Below are 11,277 nucleotides of genomic sequence, written 5' to 3' on the forward strand. Positions count from 1 at the left end.
CTCTCAGTAGCACGTCTACCAACGTGCGCTTGTACTCGCGCATCTTCCTATCACGCTCCAGTGCAGGAAGCAAGGTGGGCACATTGTCTTTGTACCGTGGATCCAGCAGGGTGGAAACCCAGTAGTCCGCACACGTTAAAATGTGGGCAACTCTGCTGTCGTTGCGCAGGCACTGCAGCATGTAGTCGCTCATGTGTGCCAGGCTGCCCAGAGGTAAGGACAAGCAGTCCTCTGTGGGAGGCGTATCGTCATCGTCCTGCGTTTCCCCCCAGTGACGCACCAGTGATGGGCCCGAGCTGCGTTGGGTGCCACCCCGCTGTGACCATGCTTCATCCTCATCCTCCTCCACCTCCTCCTCATCCTCGTCCTCCTCGTCCTCCAGTAGTGGGCCCTGGCTGGCCACATTTGTACCTGGCCTCTGCTGTTGCAAAAAACCTCCCTCTGAGTCACTTCTAAGAGACTGGCCTGAAAGTGCTAAAAATGACCCCTCTTCCTCCTCCTCCTCCTCTTCCATCATCGCCCTAAGTGTTTTCTCAAGGAGACATAGAAGTGGTATTGTAACGCTGATAACGGCGTCATCGCCACTGGCCATGTTGGTGGAGTACTCGAAACAGCGCAACAGGGCACACAGGTCTCGCATGGAGGCCCAGTCATTGGTGGTGAAGTGGTGCTGTTCCGCAGTGCGACTGACCCGTGCGTGCTGCAGCTGAAACTCCACTATGGCCTGTCTGTCCAGCATGTGCAAGGTGGAGTTCCACCTAGTGGGCACGTCGCATATGAGGCGGTGAGCGGGAAGGCTGAACTTACGCTGTAGCGCAGACAGGCGAGCAGCGGCAGGATGTGAATGCCGGAAGCGCGAACAGACGGCCCGCACTTTATGCAGCAGCTCTGACATGTTGGGGTAGTTGTGAATGAACTTCTGCACCACCAAATTCAGCACATGGGCCAGGCAAGGGATGTGCGTCAAACTGGCTAGTCCCAGAGCTGCAACGAGATTTCGCCCATTATCGCACACCACCAGGCCGGGCTTGAGGCTCACCGGCAGCAACCACTAGTCGGTCTGTTGTTCTATACCCCGCCACAACTCCTGTGCGGTGTGGGGCCTGTCCCCCATACATATGAGTTTCAGAATGGCCTGCTGACGTTTACCCCGGGATGTGCTGAAGTTGGTGGTGAAGGTGTGTGGCTGACTGGATGAGCAGGTAGAAGAAGAGGAGGAGGAAGCTGAGTAGGAGGAGGAGGCAACAGGAGGCAAAGAATGTTGCCCTGCGATACTTGGCGGCAGAAGGACCTGCGCCAAAGAGCTCTCCGCCTGGGGCCCAGCAGTCACTACATTTACCCAGTGTGCAGTTAGGGAGATATAGCGTCCCTGGCCGTGCTTGCTGGTCCACGTATCTGTGGTTAGGTGGACCTTGCCACAGATGGCGTTGCGCAGTGAACACTTGATTTTATCGGATACTTGGTTGTGCAGGGAAGGCACGGCTCTCTTGGAGAAGTAGTGGCGGCTGGGAACAACATACTGTGGGACAGCAAGCGACATGAGCTGTTTGAAGCTGTCTGTGTCCACCAGCCTGAATGACAGCATTTCATGGGCCAGTAGTTTAGAAATGCTGGCATTCAGGGCCAGGGATCGAGGGTGGCTAGGTGGGAATTTACGCTTTCTCTCAAATGTTTGTGAGATGGAGAGCTGAACGCTGGCGTGTGACATGGTTGAGATGCTTGGTGACGGAGGTGGTGGTGTTGGTGGTTTATCCTCTGTTTGCTGGGCGGCAGGTGCCAACGTTCCTCCAGAGGCAGAGGAAGAGGCCGAGGCGGCAGCAGCAGAAGATGCCGAGGCGGCAGCAGCAGAAGAGGTAGCAGGGGGAGCCTGAGTGAGTTCCTTGTTTTTAAGGTGTTTACTCCACTGCAGTTCATGCTTTGCATGCAGGTGCCTGGTCATGCAGGTTGTGCTAAGGTTCAGAACGTTAATGCCTCGCTTTAGGCTCTGATGGCTTAGCGTGCAAACCACTCCGGTCTTGTCATCAGCACATTGTTTGAAGAAGTGCCATGCCAGGGAACTCCTTGAAGCTGCCTTTGGGGTGCTCGGTCCCAGATGGCGGCGGTCAGTAGCAAGCAGAGTCTCTTGGCGGCGGGTGTTCTGCTTTTGCCCACTGCTCCCTCTTTTGCTACGTTGTTGGCTCAGTCTCACCACTGCCTCTTCCTCCGAACTGTGAAAGTCAGTGGCACGACCTTCATTCCATGTGGGGTCTAGGACCTCATCGTCCCCTGCATCGTCTTCCACCCAGTCTTCCTCTTTGATGTCCTGTTCAGTCTGCACACTGCAGAAAGACGCAGCAGTTGGCACCTGTGTTTTGTCATCATCAGAGACGTGCTGAGGTGGTATTCCCATGTCCTCATCATCAGGAAACATAAGTGGTTGTGCGTCAGTGCATTTTATGTCTTCCACTGCTGGGGAAGGGCTAGGTGGATGCCCTTGGGAAACCCTGCCAGCATAGTATTCAAACAGCATAAGAGACTGCTGCATAACTTGAGGCTCAGACAGTTTCCCTGATATGCATGGGGGTGATGTGACAGACTGATGGGCTTGGTTTTCAGGCGCTATCTGTACGCTTTCTGCAGAAGACTGGGTGGGAGATAATGTGAACGTGCTGGATCCACTGTCGGACACCCAATTGACTAATGCCTGTACCTGCTGAGGCTTTACCATCCTTAGAACGGCATTGGGCCCCACCAAATATCGCTGTAAATTCTGGCGGCTACTGGGACCTGAGGTAGTTGGTACACTAGGACGTGTGGCTGTGGCAGAACGGCCACGTCCTCTCCCAGCACCAGAGGGTCCACTAACACCACCACGACCATGTCCGCGTCCCTTACTAGATGTTTTCCTCATTGTTACCGTTCACCACAATAAGAAAAAAATTATTTGGCCCAATGTATTGAATTCAAATTCAGGCCTTTTTTTACAGACACCTAAAACTATCTGGCTATCTATTTACGTACTGTATTACACTAATACAGGCACAGCAATAACCACAGATTTAGCTGAATATAAACTGTAGGCCTAGCATTTAGGCGCTGGATGACAGGTATACGTTTACGGACAGAATTAGACTTGGAAATTCATTGTGGATGACCCTATCAGCACCTTAAATGTAATATACCCTTTTATGGATAGATTTAAAGTAGGCCTGATACAGCAGAAACCACTAATTTAGGGAATTGCTAAGTTGGGAATTGTATTTCAACCCAGAACAAAAACTGTGCTTTGACGGACACCAAATAACTTGACCAGCCACAGCAATAACCACAGATTTAGTTAAATATAAATTGTAGGCCTAGTATTTAGGTGCTGGATGACAGGTATACGTTTACGGACAGAATTAAACTTGGAAATGCATGGTAGCGTGTAAAGTTATTGTGGATGACCCTATCAGCACCTTCAATCTAATATACCCTTTTATGGATAGATTTAAAGTAGGCCTGATACAGCAGAAACCACTAATTTAGGGAATTGCTAAGTTGGGAATTGTATTTTAACCCAAAACAAAAACTGTGCTTTGGCGGACACCAAATAACTTGCCCAGCCACATCAATAACCACAGATTTAGCTGAATATAAATTGTAGGCCTAGTATTTAGGTGCTGGATGACAGGTATACATTTACGGACAGAATTAGACTTGGAAATGCACGGTAGCGTGTGAAGTTCTTGAGGATGACACTATCCGCACCTTCAATCTAATATACCCTTTTATGGATCGATTTAAAGTAGGCCTGATACAGCAGAAACCACTGATTTAGGGAATTGCTAAGTTGGGAATTGTATTTCAACCCAGAACAAAAACTGTGCTTTGGCGGACACTAAATTAATTGACCAGCCACAGCAATAACCACAGATTTAGCTGAATATAAATTGTAGGCCTAGTATTTAGGCGCTGGGTGACAGGTATACGTTTACGGACAGAATTAAACCTGGAAATGCACAGTAGCGTGTGAAGTTCTTGAGGATGACACTATCCGCACCTTCAATCTAATATACCCTTTTATGGATTAATTTAAAGTAGGCCTGATACAGCAGAAACCACTTATTTAGGGGCGGGGGGGCGTGGCGAACAACCGACTGAGGAAGAAGTCTCTCTCCGCTGCTCTGCTGCGGGTGTCACAATCCTTCTCAATCCTCCGCTCTACAAGCCTCAAAAGACCCCATTTTAATCTCAGTGGGATTGCCTATACTACACTCTATACAGAGAGACCATCCTTGGGTCACAGATCCGTCCTGGGACCGAACTGCCGCCGAGGCCTAGTAGCGTAAGCATCCACGGCCTAGACTTGTATTTAAAGCGGCTACAACGGCACCCCATCAGCTGTCAAGAAGCCTGGATTGACTCCATCTCGTGGGCTGATCAGGCGGCTAATTCCTGCCGATTTACTAAATCAGCCCTTTACAGATGCAAAAGTCCAAGAGGTGCTTTTAACAGAAGACAGCATTTTTAAGCGGGTGCCATCTTGAGACTCAGGCCGCAGGCAGTTCGGCAGTATCCCCGTACTACAGCAGCGCCGGATTCATGTAATAAGCGGCTGTCAGTGGCGGTCTTAGCAGCTCACATCTGGCCCTTTGTGTTTAGAAGTAATTTCAAGAGCCGCTTGGATCATCAAAACCCCGTCACACACTCCGGACTCAACGACCAGGCCGCCACAGTGCTGACAGCTACAAGCTTCCTAAAGACCAGACGGCAAAAAGTGAGTCTTTCTACACACCGTAGATTGGGAGAGAAAGCCGCCAGTACTACCGCGTACAAGAAGCTGCCAGTAATAAATCACCGCCAGCCAAAAAAGATCGCAGCAGCAGTAAATCTACGGTCCGGAAGATAATCGGATAATCGCGATTAAGCTGGCAAGAATCGGAGCATACCTGCTATACAGAGGGTAGACAATTCGCCGCAATACCAAGCCACCGATACCCTGACTGACAGTTCCGGAGGAGCCAGACATCCGATTCAAGCACCGGAGGCACTCCTGACTATTCACCAGCATCCCTGCAATTATTAAAGTCACCGCTCTGGAAAAGATCCCTCACCTACAGCCAAAGACCATCTGCTGGGGACACCGATCTTGCTGGTAAGCTCATTCAGTTAAACTCTATAATCGGGCCCCAGACTGTGGTGAGAGCAGGGCTTAGGACTCCGTGCCTTAGCGCAGGACTATCCACATAAGAATCTGAAGGCTGCTGCCTGCAAACAAGAGGATCTCCTAACACTACTGTGGACCCATTAGCTGAAGCAATAGGTGTGTTACCACCTTCTAACTAATCGCACAGCTGGAAAGCAGTGTCAGTCACCGGGCTGCAAGTAGGGGATAGAGAAAATAGCAAAGTGGTTTAGTCGCTCACACCTGCTTTACGCTACATCACCTCTTTATTCCGGCGATAACACAATTGATTCCCCCGGAGTGCACACTAATCTTCAATAGGCCAAGCCTAAATTTTTACAGATCTCTGTTTAGAGACCGACAAACCTATCTCTTAAAGGGCCCCTGACCCAATTTTTCTCTCACGCTATAGTGACATTACTGCAAGCGAAATAGTTTACTGGAGCACTATGTTTTCATAATCTCTCATTGACTAGCCAATGAGGGCCAACAACAGCGAGTGATCCACAAAAGCTACACTGCCTGTCTTCAAGAATTATCAGGTCCATCCCTGATTACTCACAGATATGGTCAAAATCGGACCAGGGAAATCTAGAACAACCTCCACTATAAAAGTATCAGGCTCCCTAGACTCTTACATGCAAAAACCTCAAGGGGCCTCCTCAACCAAACACATCCCTGCACAGATCCCTACAGAGGATAAAAAACGTGTCCATACATCACGTGACACCTCAGACATGGATAGCGGCACAGAAGAATTCCAGGAGGATAGGGTCCTTCCAATTTCAAGAAACTTCCTGGGAAAAGCCCTCTCTAAGGCCTTGGAGCCAGGGCTCAAAGAGTTACAAGACATAAAACAAGATGTCAGGAGCATTGGAAACAGAGTCGAACAACTAGAGAACGTCCAATCTCAAATTGTCTCCTACACTGAAGCAGCGACAACCTCATTCACCTCCTGCCAATCACATATGAATAAGATTGTAAACTGGACGGAGGATCAAGAAAATCGTGCTAGACGCAACAACTTACGGATCAAGGGAATCCCAGAGTCTTTCCTTCCAGAGACCCTCCCTGACACTGTTAAACAAATCTTCATGGCAATCTTAGGAGATAACTACCCTCTAGAGATTTCCATTGAAAGAGGCCACAGATCCCTCAGAGCCAAACCTACACCAAAAGAACCCCCCAGGGACGTCATCAGTCGTCTGTTTCATTCCAAAGTTAGGGATGATATATTATGACTAGCTCGCACAAACCCTCCTAATCCACTAGAGGGCTCTGCGATATCTATTTTTCAAGATCTAGCAAGAGTCACACTTTCTAAAAGAAACATCCTGAGGCCTCTCACAGAAATCCTGCGGAGAAGAAACATCCCATACAAATGGCTTTTCCCCTTTGGCCTATCTCTCTCACATGAGGGTAAAAGATATATCCTTAGAAACCATGTGGAGTTACCAGATCTCCTCACACATCTTAATATCTCAGACGTTGACACCCCAGATTGGTCCCCGATCCAGGACATCACAAGTCTACCTATGATCCCTCCTCCCACTCCTTGGGAATCCGCAGGATCAGAAAAAATAAATAAAAACCGGAAGAGACAAGGGAAGATGACCCCCAGAAGAATTGAGATGGACCCGACCTGATGTCCATTAAAGCTGGGTGACATACTCATCTTGGGATTCACTAAGATATAACCATTTTTGTTCTCAATTGATTATTGCTGTATTGTTAGTGTTCCCTTTTGCGTAGGTGGGGACTGGGGAGGCCCCGATCTGGTGCGATATTATCCTTTTTGTTCCCCACTTTCTCCATAATTTTAGCCCAGGCATCTTGGCCCTTTATAAGGACAGAGCATCCTGGCGCTCGGGTTCCTCCCTCCTCCCTTCCACCCCGCTGCCTTTTCAGGCAGTTCAAATAGTGTATAGTATGCTACCTCTTAACAGTCACTCTGTCATATATACTACATGTCACTCTATTACTAGTTGATATTGCCTGGTCTCTGGGAGGGGAACCGGGACGATGGGTTACCTCCATCTCCCATTGTGTTGGTCCTGACACTTCCGCCCTCCTAATCTCAATATTCCTAATTACCAGGTGGATCCCCCACCGAGCCATCCTATAGGTCTTACTCCTCTCAGATTGAGGGCTCTGGGCCTCACAGGCGATACCAACATTCTTTTTTTGTTTGTTTGTTCATCACTCACACAACAGTGCTTTTTTCAGCCATGACCCTCATAGCTATCAGTTTGCATGATTGTGAATTTTTGTCATTTGTCATTACCAGCTATGATATTTGTATCAGGCTATGTTGATATTTGCATGTTTTTAATGGTTCTAATCCCTTTCCACACCCATTCATTCCCTCCCCCCCTACACCCGCCTCTTCAACACCCAAAGGCGCTGGGCACATCCATCAAAATTTTCTTCAGACCACATTTTCTTCAAAGATACAGTTTAAACTCACTTTCAAATGGCCAACATAAAATTTACCTCTTATAATGTTAGAGATCTTAATGCAGCAGTAAAACGCAGTCAAATCCTGCACGCTTTGAAAAAAGCCCACTCAGCTATTATTTTCCTTCAAGAAACCCACTTTAGGGAAGAAAAGACACCGGCTTTGCGTGGGCACTTCTACGATAAATGGTACCATTCACACACTCCTACCAAAAATTCAAAGGGAGTAGCCATTGCTTTTTCAAAGCGGGTATCTTTTGACCTAGCCCTCCAACAAAAAGACAAGGATGGCAGATTCTTGATCTTAATCGGAAAGCTAGAAGGTATACCAGTCACATTAGCTAACCTATACGCTCCAAATATAAAGCAAGCCCCTTGGCTACGTGACGTTCTTACACTGATAAATGGCATATCACAGGGTCTGTTAGTAGTTGGCGGGGACCTTAATCTAGCTCTAGACCCTTTGTTAGACACGTCCATTGGTAAGTCTGCTTTGTCCCACAGGGCAATCAACCATATAAAAAATTCCCTTCAACTTCCCTCCCTAACGCTTGGCGTTTTGATCACCCCACAGACCAAGATTACGCCCTATATTCAACTCTGCATAACTCCTACCACAGAATAGACTATTTTTTCCTACAACAATCCTCACTACCCAAACTCCGCTCTATAGATATCGGCGCTAATGTTCATTGCGACCATTCCCCCATAGAAATGTCCTTGCTTATTACAAGCACTTCCCAGGCTAAACCTCCATGGAGGCTTAATAAAACATTATTATCAACCCCCTCGATACATAATATGATTAAGGCATGGTTAGAACTATATTTTCAGCAAAACAGAGACAAAGGCACCTCAATCCCTTATGTTTGGGAAGCACATAAGGCTACTGTCAGAGGTGAATTCATATCAGCAGGTTTGTTCCACAAAAAGCAAAGAGACAAAAAAATATCATCACTATACTCTGAAATAATTAAACTGGAGAGACTTCACAAAAAATCCCTTTCCACCCCCCATCTCCAGAAACTCACTGAAGCCCGTCTCCAACTCAAAGATACACTGAACGTATCTTCAGCAAAAATATATATGTCAACCAGGCACGCATTTTTCGCACACGGAGACAAATCTTCAAAACGAATGATGTCCCTCATCAAACGTAAAAAAAAAACACACCAACATTTCGGAGATCAGACAGGACTCAGGTAAAATCACATTAGCCCCATCAGACATAGAGTCTGAATTTATACGATTTTACACTTCCTTGTACCAACTCCCCTCAGAAGCTGGAGCGCATGACCAGAGTTCGCGCAAATCAGCCATCTCGGAATTTATCTCACGACTTGACCTCCCCAAACTAAACCCCAAGTTTCATTCATCCCTACTTAAGCCTTTCTCTATAACTGAGGTCCGTACTGCGCTTAAAAAATGTCCTAATAATAAGGCCCCAGGGCCAGATGGCCTACCTTGCTCCTATTATGATTCATTTTCCTCAGTTCTCCTCCCTCAACTAACGGACACGCTAAATTCGTATCTCTCGGGTTCAAATATACCCCAACAAGCTTTAGAGGCTTATATCATGCTTATTCACAAAGAGGGCAAAGATCCGGCCAACTGTGGTAGTTATAGACCCATCTCGCTCCTAAACCCAGATTTAAAATTATACGCAAACCTCTTAGCAAGCAGACTCAAATCTATAATCCCCGACTTGATCCCCCCCGAACAAGTTGGATTCGTGCCCGGAAGAGAGGGAAGGGATAATACCATGAGAATCCTCTCATTAATCCAAATTGTGTCACATAGTGAACAACCACTGGTATTACTTGGGACCGATGCTGAAAAGGCTTTTGATAGGGTGGATTGGCTCTTCATGAAGCAAGTTCTGCAACGCTTTGGATTCCCCCAGGCCTTCATTGATGCGATCTTTGTCATGTACTCCAGTCCCACGGCCAGGCTACACATTAATAAGTCTCTCTCAGCCCCTTTCCACATAAAGAACGGGACCCGACAACGCTGCCCACTTTCCCCAATCCTGTTTATACTATCATTGGAACCCCTATTGACGGCCATTAGATCACATCCAGACATTATAGGTTACAGCGACGGTACCCGGTCACATACTACGGCAGCATATGCAGATTACATTTTGCTAATATTGACCAACCCTTCATCTGCTTTCCCCGCCCTCCAAACGTTACTTAAAGAATATGGACAGATTTCTAACTTTAAAATCAACACTACAAAATCGGAAGCTTTAGGTTTTAATCTACACAGCAAGGACGCAGAACTGCTCCAATCACGCTACCCATACCATTGGCCCAAAACCCACATCACATATCTAGGCCTAAAAATCAGTTCCACATGGAAATATCTATATACCCTAAATTACGCCCCTATTTTACCGAAATTCAAATTAACCTTAGATTACTGGGCCCGACCATTTTTATCATGGATGGGAAGAAAAAATCTATCCTCCTCCCTTAATTACTATACCTTTTCCAAACTCTCCCCATTTCACTTCCCGCACATTTTTTTACAAATATCAGGAGACTGATTAGTAACTACCTTTGGCGAGGCAATAGACCTAGGTTGAGCCACAACCTGTTAGTTCAACATAAACTAAGAGGAGGTATGTCCCTACCCGACTGGAGACACTATTACGACGCTGTACATTTATCCAGAATAGTTCAGTGGCTACGTGACTGTGACAGAAGACTCAGTTTTACATTAGAATCACAACTAGCTAAATTTCCACTAAGATCCCTTCTATGGCAATACGATAACGATTCATATAAACCTCCTAGCCAACTCTCCTCGAATACTATCACTCAAACCACCTTAAAGACCTGGAATAAATATAAAAAAGATATTAGCCCCACTCTCTCCCCTCTGATGACAATAGCGGACATTTCAGAACTATACCTTCTAAAGTTTAAGGAAATTAAACTTAATCTACCAGAGCTAAAAAACAATAGGCCTCATTAATTTCCTCAATAAAGACCTTGGGGAGGACCCATTAGAAAATACATCCTTTCAACATTTACAAAGATTGCACATAACCAAACTTATATCACCTTACCTACGCCATGCTGGTACCCCAATGGACCCTACCCCCTTTGAAGAATTATCCTCACTTTTAAAACCACCACCACACCTTCTTTCAAAAGTGTATTCTATATTACAAATAACTAATTCCCCTACAGATAGGTACTATATCTCAGAGTGGAGTAAAGATCTTGCTACCATATGGACTCCGCAGAAATCCAAACAGATTTACAAGAATTCTCACTGCATCTCACGCTGCACAAAACTACAGGAGAATTATTTTAAACTCATCTCTAGATGGTACCGTACCCCAGTCAGGCTGAAACAAATGGGTTGCCTTGATACAGACGTGTGTTGGAAATGTAACTCTGCACAAGGCTCATACTTACATATGTGGTGGTCATGTCCTGTCCTAACCCCATTTTAGTCTGAAGTCCTGAAATTGACCAGACAAATTTGCTCTCTAACCTCAGACCCCAAACCAGTCTCCATCCTTCTTAACATTAGATTAGATAATATCCCTACCCAGAAAAGGATTATTTACCAACACCACATGGCCGCGGCCAAATCCTTAATACCACAACAATGGAATCAACCAAAAGCCCCTAACACAGCTCAATGGTTACAAAAGG

Source organism: Bufo gargarizans, chromosome 2, assembly GCF_014858855.1.
Source record: "Bufo gargarizans isolate SCDJY-AF-19 chromosome 2, ASM1485885v1, whole genome shotgun sequence".
Classification (NCBI taxonomy): Eukaryota; Metazoa; Chordata; class Amphibia; order Anura; family Bufonidae; genus Bufo; species Bufo gargarizans.